This window comes from Phyllobates terribilis, unplaced genomic scaffold (genome assembly GCF_046119375.1).
Source record: "Phyllobates terribilis strain yellow unplaced genomic scaffold, ASM4611937v1 Scaffold_9__5_contigs__length_417890890, whole genome shotgun sequence".
Classification (NCBI taxonomy): Eukaryota; Metazoa; Chordata; class Amphibia; order Anura; family Dendrobatidae; genus Phyllobates; species Phyllobates terribilis.
This window is the reverse complement of record NW_027362769.1, coordinates 81,783,510-81,802,976: the sequence shown is the minus strand read 5'-3', so window position 1 is coordinate 81,802,976 and position 19,467 is coordinate 81,783,510. Positions and strand designations below refer to the sequence as shown.

Below are 19,467 nucleotides of genomic sequence, written 5' to 3'. Positions count from 1 at the left end.
TGAGGGGGTTAGTAGTGTGTCCCCACCTGTAAAAATTAAGAATAAAGTAATAACAATCATTACGTTTCTTGTCTCCGGTAGGTCTGGAAACTGTCACTACTCATACCGGAGAAACTGACATGTGAAAGAGCCCTAAAGACGTGTAGTTTTGTATTTTAATAATCTCATAGGAACAATGACAGTAGTTCCACCACCCATGAATGGGCACAGCAGCTCTCCCCTCCCTTCAGGTGTACCTGGTTTTGTTAGTCACCCTGTGGTGACGGCTCCTCTGCGTCTACTGTTTTTGTGTACTTAATTTTTGTTTGGCCATGATATAACAATGCACCAAGATCATAGTGAAACAAACATCATAGGCAAACACAGCCACAAAATGAAAACAGAATAGAATTAATATATGTGAACTCAAGAGCAAACAAAACATGAAAAAACACCTACAAAATGTGTAACCAAAACAAAAAAAATAGTGGCGCTCAGTGCTGGAATAGTATTTTGTAATAAAGTCTGTAATTTTTTCCATAGTGATCAAAAATGGAGACTTGTAATGTTGGCTTGTATTTATTTTCTTTTTCTGGCTTTTCTAATTTTACATTTTTCTTTTCAGGTTTTTGGCCACAGGAGAGAGCTATACATCACTGCACCTCCAATTTAGGGTTGGTAAATCCACCATTTACAGAATTGTGAGGTGCACATGTAGCGTCATCTGGCAGAAGTTGCAGCCCATCGTGATGCCTTCCCTAACCGAGGAGACTTGGCTGCAGGTCACAGCAGACTTTCAAACTGTGGCCAATTTCCCCAACTGCATTGGTGCTGTTGATGGCAAACATGTGAGACTTTAGCAGCCACCATGATCAGGATCACGCTTCTTTAATTATAAGAAACATTTTTCTGTGCTCATGATGGAGGTGGCTGATGCACATTTCAAATTTGTTGCCTTTGACGTTGGTGCTTATGGCAGTACTGGGGACTCTCGGGTGTTTTGACCATGACAGATTGGGCTGCAAATTCTTGGAGATGGCGGAACGCTCCCAGTCCCAAGACCTTTGCCGGGTTTCACATATCCAGTTCCCTTTGTGATGGTATCGGATGAGGCATTTCCCTTAAACACCAACCTGCTGCGCCAATACCCACGAAGGGCACTGAATGCCCGGCGTAGGATTTTTAATTATCGGCTGAGTCGTGCACGCAGATATGTGGAATGCACCTTCGGAATCATATGTAGTCTGTGGAGGATCTTTCACACTGCCATCCAGTTGTATCCGGAGACCGTTGACACTGTAATTAAGGCATGCTGTGTATTCCACAACTATGCTGGTGAATACAGCACAGAGCTAGATGAGGAGTCACAGCTGTCTGAATTAATTCCAGTTGTCAACTCGGGTCAGGGAAGGCAATCTAACTCTGGTGCCAGGGTGCGAGAAACCTTCACTGACTACTTCATGAGTCCTGAAGGTGCCGTGCAATGGCAATACTCCTGTGCCAGTGTTGAGCAGCCTGACCTGCAGAGAACGTCTGATGACCAATAAAAGAAGAACTTCAAGACAATTTATTTTTTCCAAAAATGCCCAAAAAATGTTTTGAAAAACAAAATAAATTTGGTTGAATTTTTAATCTTGTCTCCAATATCTCTTGAATTTTCACCTTCTACGTCTTGTTTTAGGACCATACGTCAACGCAAAAGTGTATGTACGTGTATGACAGGCCCAACAAGGCTAGAACTTGGCTATCATACACTTACATTGTGACCCCTACCTCTGATTATGCTCAGTCACAGGTTGTGGTCACAAGATGGCTTAGCAGTGCATAACACGTCAAGATATTTCATGTACTTGTCCCAAAAATTTTATAAACACATGAGATATTCATGTCCGTGTTGATATTTTTCAAATACGTGTGGAAACACCCACACGTATCAGTGCCTGGGAATTGGCGTTACTACTAGTGCTCTTCCCAAGTACTGGCTGCTAAAGTCATCACTCACCATTGTCATTTGCTAGCGCTAAGAGCAGAACTAACAAAGAATAATGTTGAGAGTAGTATCCATCCCAAACTTTGTTGTCCAAAAAAATATCCAAGTATAGTTATAATTTAAAAATGCCTGGATACAGCCGACCACACACGTAGAGTAGCTGAATAACTTTCAAAATTTAGCATTCCCCTGATCTGCGCTCTGGTCAGCGCTGATCAGGGGACCACTTTTTCTGTTATAAGTCAATCCAACCACATATACTCTAAAAGTAAAGTAAAATGAACACAAATAGTTTAAATAATATTTTTTTGTATACATAATATATATCAACTGTTTCAATTTTTTTACCAAAAAAAACCAACAAACTTTTAAAGAAAATTTTCGGACAAGCATTGCAACTTTTGAATATATGATACATTGTGTACAGCAGACCTGTCATCAGTTTAGGGCCATAAAATATGGGCAGCACCTGTAGTTTGTTTCATTATATAAAACAAAACACCTTTTCTTACAGTCCCCTACGCCTGAAGCCTGGTATAGGTGACCATAAAAAAAGGTGTTTGTTAGCGCATTGTGTCATTCTCTAAAAAATTGTGTATCTAACGACCTACAGTTGCTGTCTGTATTTGTTATGGCCCAAAAATGATGACAGGGGGTAAATAATGTAACTAAAAAGTATGATATTCTGGGTCATAGCCGTAACCAGGAAACATTTTCTGAGACAAGCTGCTCTTTGGAGATGGTCCTTGATGAAGCGCTGATGCTCCATGGGCTGGTTGGCGACCGTAAGTGGCTTGCGGCTCAAAAGGTTCAGGCCGGTATGCTGCAACCTGCCCAAAACGCTGGGTTGCAGCTGCTGGTGGTCGTGCAGGCCCACTGGGATTGAAAAGATTAAATATCCCAGTAAGTAGGGCTGGGGGCGAGGGCATAGCTGATGTCCCATCAATTGCCATGACCAGAGCATTGGCTGCAGTCATGTAGAGGTTCTGCTTGTCCCGTGGCATGGATCTGAGGCGGCCAGCTATGGACAAGGCAAATTTATCCAGGTCATCTTCTTGTGTTGTCCTGTCCACAAGATTGAGGGTGGGATTAGTGAGGGCTTCAAGCACACTAGTCACACCCTCGTGGCTTTTGGCCTTTTTTGTTGCCGCCCTTCTCGATGCCACGCGACGAGCAGAACCAGCCCCCCTCCCAGTGTGCCTCGACGCATCACCAGTAGAGCTACCAGCAGCGCCTGTAGCAGGAGCAGCAGTACCCGAACCCGGCACGACGTCCGCAGGACTAATTGAAGCGATGGGACAACCGGCAGCAGCCGAACCAGCAGAAGATGACGGACCACCATATTAATTAGGAGAGGAAATTATAAAGAAGTCCTCTGATTCCTCTGGTCCCTGGTCTGTGCTTGTCTTCTCTTGTGGACCTGGTGTTGGGGCCCTAATATTGCCTTCAGTTCTGTATAAAAAGAAAAGGTAAAAAAGAAGACATGTTAATACAACAGTTTTGTAAAATTTTCGATTAATAATACTTATTGTGAAATTACCTCTGCTGCTTAACATGAAGGCTGTAACGGGTCTGGGAGGCGGAACCTCTGGGCTACTATACAAGGGAGCGGTCCTTGTAAGGGAGCGGGTGGCGACCAGGCAGGCAGTCACAGCAGGTGACCGGGACAGTCTCTGAGTGTACGGGCAGGAGGTCACGGCAAGTGATCAGGGCAGTCTCTGGAAGAACGGGCTGGAGGTCACGGCAAGTGACCGGGGCAGTCTCTGGAAGAACGGGCTGGAGGTCACGGCAAGTGACCGGGGCAGTCTCTAGGTAAAGGGTAGGTACGACCTGTGATGGCTGAACCTCCAGGTAGGCTAGCAAGGCAGATGGAGGATGTGTGCTCCCAGGTGAGCAAGCGAGAGTCTCTGGAATAGCAGGTGGTCACAGCACGTGACGGCGGAGCCTCCAGGTAGGCAAGCAGGCAGGTAGCGGAGAAGCGCTCCCAGGTGAGCGGGCAAGAGTCTCTGGAATAGCTGGTGGTCCCAGCACGTGACAGCGGAACCCCCGGGCAGGCAAGCAGGCAGGTAGCGGAGAAGCGCTCCCAGGTGAGCGGGCAAGAGTCTGGAATAGCTGGTGGTCACAGCACGTGACAGCGGAGCCTCCGGGCAGGCAAGCAGGCAGGTAGCGGAGAAGCGCTCCCAGGTGAGCGGGCAAGAGTCTGGAATAGCTGGTGGTCACAGCACGTGACAGCAGAGCCTCCGGGCAGGCAAGCAGGCAGGTAGCGGAGAAGCGCTCCCAGGTGAGCGGGCAAGCTGGTCCATAGACAGACTGACCGGAGTTGTAAGGCAGACCGTCGGACCTCAGGCAAGCAGGCAGGTAGCTGGAAATCAGGCAGGATTAGGACAGCAAGCTGGCAGGAATCTGGCAGGGAACTGGCAGGTAACTGGCAACGGGACCTGAGGGCTGAAGCAGAGTAGAACGGTGCAACAACATTGCTCGGGCACCTCCATTTTGGAGGAGGTGCCTTATATATGGTAAAGTCCTCCGGCCATTGGCCGGGGACTCCTTAGGACGGCGCGCGCGGCCCCTTTAAGAGGGAGGGAGGGCGCGCGCGCGCGCCCTAAGCACAGTGGCCGGGAAGGAGCGCGCGCTGCCAGCAGAGCGGGAGAGGGACGCCGGGCACGGAGCAGAGCGGTGAGGGGAACAGCGTCCCTGCCTAGCAGAGGGCAGGGACGCCGGCACTACAGTACCCCCCCCTTTAGGCCCCCCCTTTTTTAGGCCAGATAGAAATTTAGCTAGGATGAGAGGGGCATGGATGTTCTCCCGGGGCTCCCACGTTCTCTCCTCAGGACCAAACCCCTTCCAATCTACCAGAAAAAAGGTCTTTCCTCTTACCCTTTTGGTGGCAAGAATGTTCTCTACCTCAAACTCATCCTCAGCAGAAACCGGAGCAGGAGGCGTACCTGTAGACTTGGAAAAAGAGTTAAGCACCACGGGTTTGAGGAGAGATACATGGAAGGAGTTAGGGATCCGTAAGTTGGCCGGGAGTTTCAATTTATAGGCCACCGGGTTGATCTGACTGATGACCTCCAGAGGACCGATGAACCGAGGCCCTAACTTGTAAGAAGGTATCTTGAGTCGAACATATTTAGATGAGAGCCAGACTTTATCTCCTGGACGAAATTGTGGAGGATCCAGGCGTTTTTTGTCAGCGTGTCTTTTCATACGCTCGGATGACAGAAGGAGTGCGGACCGGGTACTCTCCCATATGGAGGAAAATTTGCTAACGAGAGATTCCGCAGCCGGGTTGTCCACAGAGGTGGAGACAGGAAAAGGAATCCGAGGATGCTGACCAAAGACTACAAAAAACGGGGATTTGGAGGAGGATTCGCTCTCATGATTATTATAAGAGAACTCGGCCCATGGTAGGAGATCCACCCAGTTCAGAATGGTGGGCGTTAACGAAGTGCCGGAGGTAACTGGTCAGGTTCTGATTGATCCGCTCCACTTGACCATTGGACTGTGGGTGGTAAGCGGAAGAGAAGTCCAGGGTGACGTCTAGTAGTTTACAAGTGGCTCTCCAGAAACGTGAGGTGAACTGTACCCCACGATCCGACACGATGTGGAGGGGCAGGCCATGAAGACGGAAGATGTGGCGGATAAAGTCTTTAGCCAGCTCGGGTGCAGACGGAAGGCCTGGCAGGGGAATAAAGTGAGCCATCTTGGAAAAGCGGTCAGCGACCACCCAAATGACCGTACAACCGGCAGAGACGGGGAGATCAGTTATAAAGTCCATTGCTATATGCTGCCAGGGGGCAGCAGGTACAGGAAGCGGAAGGAGGCGTCCGGCTGGCAGATGTCTCGGGACTTTGTTGCGGGCGCAGGACACACAGGCAGAAACAAAGTCTATTATGTCCTTGTGCAGGGTAGGCCACCAATAGTGCCGGGCAATAAGCTGGAGGGTCTTTTTCTGACCGGCGTGGCCAGCTAGTTTAGACGAATGGCCCCAATGTAGGATCTTCTCCCGATCAGGTACTGAAACAAACGTCTTACCGGGAGGGAGACGATTTAGACTCACGGGAGCCACCTGCATTACTCTGGCGGGATCGATGATATGTTTAGGTTCTTCCTCGAGATTGGACACCAGAAAGGATCGGGACAAGGCGTCTGCTTTGACGTTTTTGTCAGCCGGGCGAAAATGAAGAACAAAATCAAAGCGAGCAAAAAACAAGGACCACCGGGCTTGGCGCGGGTTAAGTCTCTGGGCATGCTGGAGGTAAGCCAAGTTCTTGTGGTCAGTGTAAATTATTACCGGATGAAGAGCCCCCTCGAGTAAGTAACGCCACTCCTCCATCGCCAGCTTGATGGCCAATAACTCTCGGTCTCCTATGGAATAGTTGCGCTCAGAAGAGGAGAAGAGTTTGGAGAAGAAGCCACAAGTTACCATTCTCCCGGAAGATGATTTTTGAGTAAGTACCGCTCCGGCTCCAGAGGAGGAGGCGTCAACTTCCAGGAAGAACTGCTTGTTGCCGTCCGGGCGATGCAGCACCGGGGCGGAAGAGAAGGCCTGTTTTAGGGAAAGAAAGGCCTCCTCTGCTTCGGGCGGCCACTCTTTGGGATTAGTACCCTTACGGGTGAGCGCGGAAATTGGGGCAGTCCGGGAAGAGAAGTGCGGGATGAAGAGGCGGTAATAGTTGGCGAAGCCCAGGAACCGTTGAATAGCCTTCAACCCCTCTGGTCGGGGCCATTTCTCGATGGCAGACAGTTTCTCAGGATCCATTTGTAGGCCGGTCTGAGAGATAATGTAGCCCAGAAATGGAAGCGAGGTCTGCTCAAAGAGGCACTTCTCATATTTAGCGTAGAGATGGTTCTGCCTGAGCCTGAGCAGGACCTGACGAACATCCCTCCGGTGAGTCTGGAGATCCGGAGAGAAGACCAAGATGTCGTCCAGGTACACCACTACGCAGGAGTAGAGAAGGTCCCGGAAGATGTCATTGACCAACTCTTGAAAGACGGCAGGAGCGTTACAGAGGCCAAAGGGCATTACCAGATATTCATAGTGGCCGTCCCGGGTGTTGAATGCCGTCTTCCATTCATCCCCCTGACGGATACGAACCAGGTTGTACGCCCCACGGAGGTCCAGTTTGGTGAAGATTCTAGCCCCCCTCAGACGATCAAATAACTCCGGAATGAGCGGAAGGGGGTACTTATTCTTCACCGTGATCTGGTTAAGGCCTCTATAGTCTATACAGGGACGGAGAGAGCCGTCCTTCTTTTTGACGAAAAAGAAGCCTGCTCCCGCCGGGGAGGTAGATTTCCGGATGAATCCCCTGGCCAGATTCTCCTCAATATATTCGGACATCGACCGGGTCTCAGCAGCGGATAATGGATAAATACGCCCACGGGGAGGAGAAGTACCAGGTAACAGGTCGATAGGGCAGTCGTATGGTCTATGAGGGGGTAGTGTCTCTGCCTCCTTTTTATTAAAGACATCAGCATAAGACCAATAAGGAATCGGAAGTCCAGGTAGATTAGCTGGGGTAGGAGAAGGACGGACGGGATGAACGGGAACCAGACAGGTCTTATGGCAGCCCTGTCCCCAGCGAAGGACTTCTCCGGTCTGCCAGTCAAGAACGGGTGCATGTTTCTGGAGCCAAGGTAGGCCTAGCAAGAGGGCGTGAGAGAGTCCAGGCAGAACATGGAAGGAGATACTTTCAGAATGCAGCATTCCCACCTGCAGAGTAATGGATTCGGTGATGAGTTGGATGGGGCGTGGTAAGAGCCCCCCATCCACGGCAGCAACAGACAAGGGTACAGCCAGAGGTTTGGTGGGGATGCGGTATTTCTCTACCAGGGACTGTGAAATAAGATTCCCGGCTGCTCCAGAGTCCAGTTGGGCTAGTTCGAAATAACGGTTCTCCCCGTAGACGATTGAAACTGACAACAGCAGGGATGGAGAGGATTTATTCTTGTCTAGGTGGACCTCTCTGAGCGAATCTAGACACAGGCGTTTCCCGACCTCTCCGGGCAGGCACGGATCCGGTGCTCCTTACTGCCACAGTAGAAGCAGGTCCCCTCGGCACGGCGTAAGTCCTGACGGGTCTTGACCATCTTGGTCTGGTCGACCTGCATAGGCTCAGGAGGGTGTACCTGGTTAGAGACAGAAGGAGTGACGGGTTTCTGAAAAGTAGGAGCTAGACGTGGTAACCTCCTCTCACGGGTGACCTCTCTGGCACGCTCCTGGAACCGTAGGTCAATCCGGGTGGCAAGAGTTATTAAGTCATCGAGAGTGGTAGGAATGTCCCGACCGGCAAGTTCATCTTTAATACGGCCGGACAGACCCTCCCAGAAGACGGAAACCAGAGCGTCGTTATCCCAGGCCAGCTCCGAGGCAAGGGTACGGAACCGTATGGCATATTGGCCCACGGTGAGACTTTCCTGACGGAGGCGTAGCAACGATGATGCGGATGAGGTCTTCCGTCCGGGTTCGTCGAAGACTTTCCGGAAAGCCGTGAGAAAAGCAGGCAAGTTGGACACCAGGGGGTCTCCTCTCTCCCATAGAGGATTTAGCCAGGCCAGGGCCTCCCCGGTGAGATGGGACATGATGAATGCAATTTTGGCTCGGTCGGAGTTAAACTGGTGGGACAATAGTTCAAAGTGCAGGGTGCACTGGTTTATGAAGCCCCTAGCTTGAGCGGGGTCGCCTCCGAAGCGTGGAGGAGTAGAAAGCCGGGGTCCGGGGCAGGATGCCATGGTATTGGTGGGCAGCGGCGCTGCCGGGCTGCGAGTCATGACACTAGCGGTGGTTGCTGGTGGAGCAGTCAGAGTGTCCAGGAAAGAGTTGACATTCCGCAGATGACTCAGGATGGACTCCTGTTGGGACCTCTGACGGGACAGTTCATGACGTAGGTCCGAAAGCGAGAGAGCTTGGGTGCCACCGGGTTCCATGGCCCGAGCAAACTGTAACGGGTCTGGGAGGCGGAACCTCTGGGCTACTATACAAGGGAGCGGTCCTTGTAAGGGAGCGGGTGACGACCAGGCAGGCAGTCACAGCAGGTGACCGGGACAGTCTCTGGGTGTACGGGCAGGAGGTCACGGCAAGTGATCAGGGCAGTCTCTGGAAGAACGGGCTGGAGGTCACGGCAAGTGACCGGGGCAGTCTCTGGAAGAACGGGCTGGAGGTCACGGCAAGTGACCGAGGCAGTCTCTAGGTAAAGGGTAGGTACGACCTGTGATGGCTGAACCTCCAGGTAGGCTAGCAAGGCAGATGGAGGATGTGTGCTCCCAGGTGAGCAAGCGAGAGTCTCTGGAATAGCAGGTGGTCACAGCACGTGACGGCGGAGCCTCCAGGTAGGCAAGCAGGCAGGTAGCGGAGAAGCGCTCCCAGGTGAGCGGGCAAGAGTCTCTGGAATAGCTGGTGGTCCCAGCACGTGACAGCGGAACCTCCGGGCAGGCAAGCAGGCAGGTAGCGGAGAAGCGCTCCCAGGTGAGCGGGCAAGAGTCTGGAATAGCTGGTGGTCACAGCACGTGACAGCGGAGCCTCCGGGCAGGCAAGCAGGCAGGTAGCGGAGAAGCGCTCCCAGGTGAGCGGGCAAGAGTCTGGAATAGCTGGTGGTCACAGCACGTGACAGCGGAGCCTCCGGGCAGGCAAGCAGGCAGGTAGCGGAGAAGCGCTCCCAGGTGAGCGGGCAAGCTGGTCCATAGACAGACTGACCGGAGTTGTAAGGCAGACCGTCGGACCTCAGGCAAGCAGGCAGGTAGCTGGAAATCAGGCAGGATTAGGACAGCAAGCTGGCAGGAATCTGGCAGGGAACTGGCAGGTAACTGGCAACGGGACCTGAGGGCTGAAGCAGAGTAGAACGGTGCAACAACATTGCTCGGGCACCTCCATTTTGGAGGAGGTGCCTTATATATGGTAAAGTCCTCCAGCCATTGGCCGGGGACTCCTTAGGACGGCGCGCGCGGCCTCTTTAAGAGGGAGGGAGGGCGCGCGCGCGCGCCCTAAGCACAGTGGCCGGGAAGGAGCGCGCGCTGCCAGCAGAGCGGGAGAGGGACGCCGGGCACGGAGCAGAGCGGTGAGGGGAACAGCGTCCCTGCCTAGCAGAGGGCAGGGACGCCGGCACTACAAAGGCCAGCTCGTCTGCATACGGCACCTTTCATTTCCGTGGCGATGAGACACTTTTCACAGACTGGTGATACTTCACCAGGCGGTCGTTGACTTATCGCCACCTATTTTTGATATCAGTCACTGCAATAACAAAACAAAAAAACAATTTATGTACTGCATTAACAACAAAAATGAAATTACAAATATATATAAAAATATTGTACAAATAAATGCAAAAATCAAAACTTACTAATTTCCTCTTGGGCATCTGGTTCCGCGTACACCCACTGGGGATAGATTTCCCTCAAAACAGCGGCCCAAGCGTCCTTCTTATTCTGTTTGTCTTTGTAGACGTCACTGGCCCTGGCCCAGATTTCTGGATATTCTTCAATATAGAGCAGGGGCGGACACAGACTGTAGTGGGCCCCTGTGCAAGAAATTTTGGGGGGCCCCCCCTGCCCTTCATAAGGCAACAAAGTTATGTAAACATAACCCCCCATGTGCATCTCTCACCCCCCCATGTGCAGCTCTCATCCCCCCCATGTGCATCTCTCATCCCCCCCATGTGCATCTCTCATCCCCCCCATGTGCATCTCTCATCCCCCCCATGTGCATCTCTCATCCCCCCCATGTGCATCTCTCACCCCCCCATGTGCATCTCTCACCCCCCCATGTGCATCTCTCACCCCCCCATGTGCATCTCTCACCCCCCCATGTGCATCTCTCATCCCCCCCATGTGCATCTCTCATCCCCCCCATGTGCATCTCTCATCCCCCCCCATGTGCATCTCTCATCCCCCCCGTGCATCTCTGATTCCCCCCACTCCTAGTTAATTAATTGTATTTAAAAAAAATAAAACTTGTTATACTTACCCCCATGCAATCCCTGCAGAATCCTGGCGCTCGTCCACGTCGCTGCCACCAGGTTCTCCTGACGTTCGGCCATGTGACGGCGCCACATACATAGCCATCAGCTTTTGTTTTGGCCAAAAGATTTTTAAAGCCGCCACCACGATAAGGTAGACTCTTCTGGGCGGGCCCTACTCTAACCTATTAAAATTTTCTTAAAATATCCAATACTCTTTTTAGATATATTTTTATTTAGTTTTCTTTAAGGGAATGTGTCATATACATTTTTTTTTTAAATGACCAATAATACCACATACAGGGAATACCGCCACACCATGACCAGACCACATATTACCACAACATAGTGACCGAATAATACCACACAGAAGGGAGAAAAACTGCCACACCATGACCAGACCACATATTACCACTACATTACTAATATTACCACCACATTACTAATATTACCATAAGTGTCATTATACACGGGAGCTCTATACATGGTATGTATAACGTAAGTGTCCAGGTAATCTAGTGATCACCAGTGAAATTATACACAGGAGCTCTGTATATAGTGTCAATGTACAGGTAATACAGTGACATTATACACAGGAGCTCTGTATATAGTGTACAGGTAATACAGTGATCATCAGTGACATTATACACAGGAGCTCTGTATATAGTGTCAGTGTACAGGTAATACAGGGATCACCAGTGACATTATACACAGGAGCTCTGTATATAGTGTCAGTGTACAGGTAATACAGTGATCACCAGTGAAATTATACACAGGAGCTCTGTATATAGTGTCAGTGTACAGGTAATACAGTGATCACCAGTGACATTATACACAGGAGCTCTGTATATAGTGTCAGTGTACAGGTAATACAGTGATCACCAGTGACATTATACACAGTGTACATGTAATAGACTAACTCACCGGTGACGTCTCTAGGTGAAGTCCTTCATCTTCGCTTTTCTCCTTCATCCAGCACAGACCGCCATCACGTCTTCCAGCCAGGACTCGTCTCTGCATAAAATAACACAGTTATCTAGAGCACATTCCCCAACTTCTACATTACGCAGCTGAATACAGACGTGCATCCACCATCAATATATGGTTAGTTATTAGGCAACCTACCATTCCAAATATAAATTGTAATCCACCACTGTGCCCCCATTAACTGTAAATAGGCACTTAATATATAATTTAATTAGAACCTCTACTCTTTCCGCCAATTTGTTACCAGTCACACTCCTGCATCCGCAACGCCCCCTACTCTATACTTCCTGCTCCCCGCATTCAATATTTACATGCACCCCCTGCCCCAATTCATTATATCATGTCCGTGCTCTCACCACCCCATCATCATTTATCATTTACTCTCCCCCACCCCACATTCGTTATGTGCAGCTCATTATCCCCCTACTCCCAATTCCCCCATGTGCAGCTCTCAAACCCCCCCATGTGCAGCTCTCATCCCCCTCCATGTGCCCCTCTCTCACCCCCTCCCCCCCACATGTGCCCCTCTCTCATCCCCCTCCCCCACATGTGCCCCTCTCTCATCCCCCTCCCCCACATGTGCCCCTCTCTCATCCCCCTCCACCACATGTGCACCTCTCTCATCTCCCCCCACATGTGCATCTCCCATCCCCCCCCCCACACATGTGCATCTCCCATCTCCCCCCCCCCACACATGTGCATCTCCCATCTCCCCCCCACACATGTGCACCTCCCATCTCCCCCCCCACACACGTGCATCTCCCATCTCCCCCCCCACACACGTGCATCTCCCATCTCCCCCCCCCACACACATGTGCATCTCCCATCCTCCCCCCCACATGTGCATCTCCCATCCCCCCCCACATGTGCATCTGCCACCCCCCCCCCACACACATGTGCATCTCCCATCCCCCCCACACACACATGTGCATCTCCCATCCCCCCCACACACACATGTGCATCTCCCATCCCCCCCACACACACATGTGCATCTCCCATCTCCCCCCCCTACACACATGTGCATCTCCCATCTCCCCCCCCTACACACATGTGCATCTCCCATCTCCCCCCCCTACACACATGTGCATCTCCCATCTCCCCCCCTACACACATGTGCATCTCCCATCTCCCCCCCCACACACATGTGCATCTCCCATCTCCCCCCCCCACATACATGTGCATCTTCCATCTCCCCCCCCACACACGTGCATCTCCCATCTCCCCCCCCACACACATGTGCATCTCCCATCTCCCCCCCCACACACACACATGTGCATCTCCCATCTCCCCCCCCCACACACACACATGTGCATCTCCCATCTCCCCCCCCCACACACATGTGCATCTCCCATCTCCCCCCCACACACACACACATGTGCATCTCCCATCTCCCCCCCCACACACACACATGTGCATCTCCCCCCCCCCCACACACACATACACACACACATGTGCTTCTCCCATCTCTCCACTCCTAGTTAATTGTATTTTAAAAAAAATAAAACTTGTTATACTTACCCCCATGCGATCCCTGCAGAATCCTGGCGCTCGTCCAAATCGCTGACAGCAGGTTCTCCTGACTTCCGGCCATGTGACGGCACCGTCACATGACCGGAAGTCAGGGGAATCATGAAGGCGCTGCTACAACAGCGCAGCTCAGCGCTGAAATGTCCCGGACCCGGCGCATAGCATGGGGCCGGGGGCCCCATGAGGAGAGAGACGCACAAGAGGGGGGCCCCCGAGGGGGCCCCTACCGGCCGGGCCCCATACTGGAGTCAGGGCAGTCATGCCCTGATGGCGGCCCTGCTGGAGGCTGGAGGGGCCCCCTCTCCCTCGGGGCCCCCGTTCAATGAACCGGCTGCACGGGCGGTAGTTCCGCCCCTGATATAGAGTGTATAACATACCGTCAGTGAATTAATTTTAAAAACAAAAAGGGGGAAATAAAGAGTAATATATATATATATATATATATATATATATGTATATATATATATATATATACACTTCTCAAAAGGGAACACTCAAATAACACATCCTAGATCTGAATGAATGAAATATTCTCATTGAATACTTTGTTCTGTACAAAGTTGAATGTGCTGACAACAAAATCACACAAAAATCATCAATGGAAATCAAATTTATTAACCAATGGAGGCCTGGATTTGGAGTCACCCCCAAAATTAAAGTGGAAAAACACACTACAGGCTGATCCAACTTTGATGTAATGTCCTTAAAACAAGTCAAAATGAGGCTCAATATTGTGTGTGGCCTCCATGTGCCTGTATGACCTCCCTACAGCGCCTGGGCATGCTCCTGATGAGGTTGCAGATGGTCCCTGTGGGATCTCCTCCTAGACCTGGACTAAAGCATCCGCCAACTCCTGGACAGTCTGTGGTTCGTGGATGGAGCGAGACATGATGTCCCAGATGTGCTCAATCGGATTCAGGTCTGGGAAACGGGCAGGCCAGTCCATAGCTTCAATGCCTTCATCTTGCAGGAACTGCTGACACACTCCAGCCACATGAGGTCTGGCATTGTCCTGCATTAGGAGGAACCCAGAGCCAACCGCACAAGCATATGGTCTCACAAGGGGTCTGAGGATCTCACCTCTGTACCTAATGACAGTCAGGCTACCTCTGGCGAGCACATGGAGGGCTGTGCGGCCCTCCAAAGAAATGCCACCCCACACCATTACTGACCCTCTGCCAAACCGGTCATGCTGAAGGATGTTGCAGGCAGCAGATCACTCTCCACGGCGTCTCCAGACTCTGTCACGTCTGTCACATGTGCTCAGTGTGAACCTGCTTTCATCTGTGAAGAGGACAGGGCGCCAGTGGCGACTTTGCCAATCCTGGTGTTCTGTGGCAAATGCCAAGCGTCCTGCATGGTGTTGGGCTGTGAGCACAACCCCCATCTGTGGACGTCGGGCCCTCATACCACCCTCATGGAGTCGGTTTCTAACTGTTTGTGCAGACACATGTGTGGCACACCAGGTCTGGTCACCACAGTGGCAGCAATGTCATGTCTGAGAGCAGGTGGGAGGTTCCCTGGTTGGGGACAATTAGCATGCAGCACCTCCTGCCTCAGTCCAGGGAGGGGAGAAACCTGCCATTTATAAACTGGATCTGGGGCGGGGTTAGACAGACAAGTTAGAGAGAAGTTCCAGACAAGTTGCAGTGAAGTTGCAGCTAGGGACAGGTCAGCAGCAGGCTGAGGAGTCCCTGTAGGCAGAGGAGGAACACAAGGCCAGGAGGGGAGCTAGCAGAGCTCATCCTGGCTAGAGACTTACAAAGCCGGACACTGGAGTCCGAGGCTGTGAGGGTTATAAGCCCAGCAGCATAAAACCACCACGCAGGGGACTTCAAGTCCTCTGGCCCAAGGAAGCCCGGAGGCTCAGTCACACGAGAGGGACCACTACTGCCCCGGAGGGGTGAGAAGTACGGAAGGCCCGAGTCGCCAGTCATACGGGTGAGAACAACACGGTACACTCAGAGACGTGGGCTACCACCACACTACAGCGGGATAGCCAAGAAAGAGTGAAGTCAGCACGGTAAGCCTACAAACTCCCCCTGACCAGTGGGATTTCCCAGTTGCTCTCAGACTGACCAGGCCTCCGTTGTTAACCGGTATTCCGGATGGGTCCCTTAATACCACCAACATTAAAGACCCTGAATTGCATGACAGACTCCGTGTGGTTACTGCTGCTCCCGCGCATCATCACCACCAACATCCCTATTCACTGCCGTGAGGCTATACTCCTCCCGTGGGGAGTTATACTACCCTCGGCTGCACCCACAACACCAGCCTCAGTGGTCTACCCTGCAGCGGCGGTTTACTCTGACCGCAATCCACGGGTGGCGTAGTCGGACATTCAGCATTTAGACCGCCATTTAGGTTGACCACCCCGAGCCACGGGACCGGGTCCCCGCCACGCAAGGACTACTACCCCCAGCATCCACAAAAGGTCCGGTTTCGGGTATCCCTGTCACACACGGCTGCGGATGGCTGGAAACTCCACCAAGGTAAGTATTACAGTCTATCTTCAGTCACGCAGTACCCGTTGGTGGCGGGCACGAAATCCTGCCGTCTCATGCTGCACATAACACATCTGCATCTCTGGCTGCTATGGGCATAAAAGGGGACAAACTTATGGTGGATTTTCTCAAACAGCACTTCCTGCCATGGTTCAAGAAGAAGAACCGTGTATTTCACAGCAAGATCATTTTTCTGCATGATAATGCACCATCTCATGCTGCACATAAAACATCTGCATCTCTGGCTGATATGGGCATGAAAGGGGACAAACTTATGGTGTGACCCCCATGCTCCCCTGACCTCATCCCCATTGAGAACCATTGAGAACCTCTGGAGCATCATCAAAAGGAGTGTCTATGATGGCGGGAGGCAGTTCACATCTAAGCAACAGCTCTGGGAGGGTATTCTGTCCTCATGCAAAACAATTAAAGCAGAAACCATCCAAAACCTGACAAATTCAATGGACGAGAGAGTTCAGAAGCTCCTTTTGAACAAGGGGTCTTATGTGCAAATGTAACATCACCTAGAATAAAGTTTTGAGTTGAAAACTGTTTGATTTCAGTTTGTAATAACCTGCTAATGCTTATAATTTCAAAAATGACCATTTTTTTGTTCTTTATTAAAATGAAAAGGTTGAAAACTCTGCTGTGCATAATAATTTGGAACATGCATTTTGAGTGCAGTTTGAGTTTTTTATTTTTTAAAAAATATACTGTTATCATAGGCAGTTTGTACAAAAACCTTTCAATTGTACTCTAATAGTTATTTGACTAGAAAATTACAATGACTGCAATTCATATAGGTAATTTGGGAAAATCTGAGAAAATATTATTTGCATAATAATTTGGAACACAGTGTAGTTAACCCCTTCAGTGAACACGGTACAAAAAAAAAAAAAAAAAAGCAAAGAACAATGCTTTATCATCATACAGCCAAACAAAAGATGGAATAACACGCGATCAAAAAGACGAATATAAATAACAATGGTACCGCTGAAAACGTAATCTTGTCCCGCAAAAAACAAGCCACAATACAGCTCCATCATCCGAAAAATCAAAAAGTTATAGCTCTCAGAATAATGCAATGCAAAAAAATATTTTTTTCTATAAAATAGCTTTTATTGTGTAAAAGCGCCAAAACATAGAAAAACAATATAAATGTGGTACCGTTGTAAACGTATTGACCCAAAGAATAAAGCTGCCTTATCAATTTTACCACAAGTAGAACAGAATAAAAAAAAAAAAAAAAACAGTTCCTGAATTGTTGGTTTTTGTTTATTCTGCCTCCCAAAAATCGGAATATAAAGCGATCAAAAAATGTCATGTGCCTGAAAATGGCACCAATAAAAACGTCAACTCATCCCGCAAAAAACAAGCCATCACGTGACTCTGTCTGCCAAAATATGGAAAAATTATAGCTCTCAAAATATGGCGATGCAAAAAGTAGATTTTACAAAAAATGCGTCTTTTAGTGTGTGACAGCTGTCAATCATAAAATCCCGATATGAATCTGGTATCGCTGTAATCGCACCGACCCGAAGAATAAAGTAATCTCATCACTTATACCGCATGAGGAACGGCGTAAAAAATAAACTCTCGGGTTAGAGTTGTGCTAGGGTTAGGGCTGGGTTAGGGTTAGGGTTGGGGTTGGGCTTTTTTTCAAAAGTAAGAAAAAAAGATGACGATATGGCGACTAGTGTTGAGCGCAAGTGCGCTCTACTTCAGTTTGCATCGGGTGCTCTGGTATGCATTGAGTATCGTGGGTATTTGAGTGACATGCTCGAGTCTCCGCCCCATATACTTCACGGCCAAAACAAACTTTGCGGGGTTTGCCTGCCATGCACGAGCGATCCCTGCATGTTTTTTTTTTGGGTGTCTAATAACCGTGAAACATGTGGGGCAGGGACTCGAGCATGTCACTCGAGCACACGCAGTACATGGTGCATACCTGAGTACCCGATGCAAACTCAAGTAGCGAGCACTTGCGCTCAAGACTAATGACAACTTATTCAATATGATGACCTAATGTTATTAAATTCTCTGTCGTACCTCTGGGTTAAAAATGTTCACTATACCCCTTGATAAAATCCTTGAGGGGTCTAGTTTCCAAAATGGGGTCACTTGTGGGGGTTTCCACTGTTTAGGCACACAGGGGCTCTCCAAACGCGACATGGTGTCAGCTAACAAATTGAATGGAAAATTGGCTCAAATTGTTAGCGGACACCATGTTGCGTTTGGAGAGCCCCTGTGTGCCTAAACATTGGAGCTCCCCCACAAGTGACCCCATTTTGGAAACTAGACCCCCCAAGGCACCTATCTAGATGCATAGTGAGCACTTGGAACCCCCAGGTGCTTCACAAATTGATTCGTAAAAATGAAAAAGTGGGAAAAAAAAACACTTTTAATATTACGGTTTAATTTGTGAAGCACCTGGGGGTTCCAAGTGCTCACTATGCATCTAGATAGGTGCATTGGGGGGTCTAGTTTCCAAAATGGGTTCACTTGTGGGGGAGCTCCAATGTTTAGGCACACAGGGGCTCTCCAAACGCAGCATGGTGTCCGCTAACAATTTGAGCCGATTTTCCATTCAATTTGTTAGCGGACACCATGTCGCGTTTGGAGAGCCCCTGTGTGCCTAAACATTGGAGCTCCTCCACAAGTGACCCCATTTTGGAAATTAGACCCCCCAAGGCACCCATCTAGATGCATAGTGAGCACTTGGAACCCCCAGGTGCTTCCCAAATTGATTCATAAAAATGAAAAACTGGAAAAAAAATACTTTTTCATTTTTGCGTATTAATTTATGAAGCACCTGGGGGTTCAAAATGCTCACCACCCATCTAGATAAGTTCCCAGGGGGGTCTAGTTTCCAAAATGTGGTCACTTGTGGGGGGTTTCCACTGATTAGGCACATCAGGGGCTCTCGAAACGCAACATGGCGTCCGCTAATTATTCAAGCAAATTTTACAATCAAAAATTCAAATGGCGCTCCTTCGCTTCCGAGCCCTGCCGTGCGCCCAAACAGTGTTTTTTCCCCACATATAGGGTATCTGCGTGCCCAGGGAAAATTGCACAACATATTTTGGGGTCTATTTTTCCCTGTTACCCCTGCAAAAATAAAAAAAATTGGGTCTAAAATAACATTTTTGTGAAAAAAGTTAAATGTTCATTTTTTTCTTCCACATTCCAAAAATTCCTGTGAAGCACCTGAAGGGTTAATAAAGTTCTTGAATGTGGTTTTGAGCACCTTGAGGGGTGCAGTTTTTAGAATGGTGTCACTTTTGGGTATTTTCTGTCATAAAGACCTCTCAAAGCGACTTCAAATGTGATGTGGTCCCTAGAAAAATGGTTTTGTAAATTTTGTTGGAAAAATGAGAAATCGCTGGTCAACTTTTAACCCTTATAGCTCCATAACCCAAAAAAATTTTGGTTCCAAAATTGTGCTGATGTAAAGTAAACATGTGGGAAATGTTATTTATTAACTATTTTGTGTGACATATCTCTCTGATTTAAGGGCATAAAA

At 49.7% G+C, this 19,467-nt stretch overlaps 1 long non-coding RNA gene across 1 annotated transcript in view; it reads left to right on the top strand.

Moving 5' to 3' along the window:
• The window catches only part of LOC141161607 (uncharacterized), a 145,546-nt gene extending 144,013 nt beyond the window's left edge, over positions 1-1,533 (top strand). Inside the window, exon 5 of the long non-coding RNA XR_012250656.1 lies at positions 605-1,533. This is a non-coding gene — a long non-coding RNA (uncharacterized lncRNA). The remainder of the gene's footprint in view (positions 1-604) is intronic.
• Positions 1,534-19,467: the final 17,934 nt, after the last annotated feature.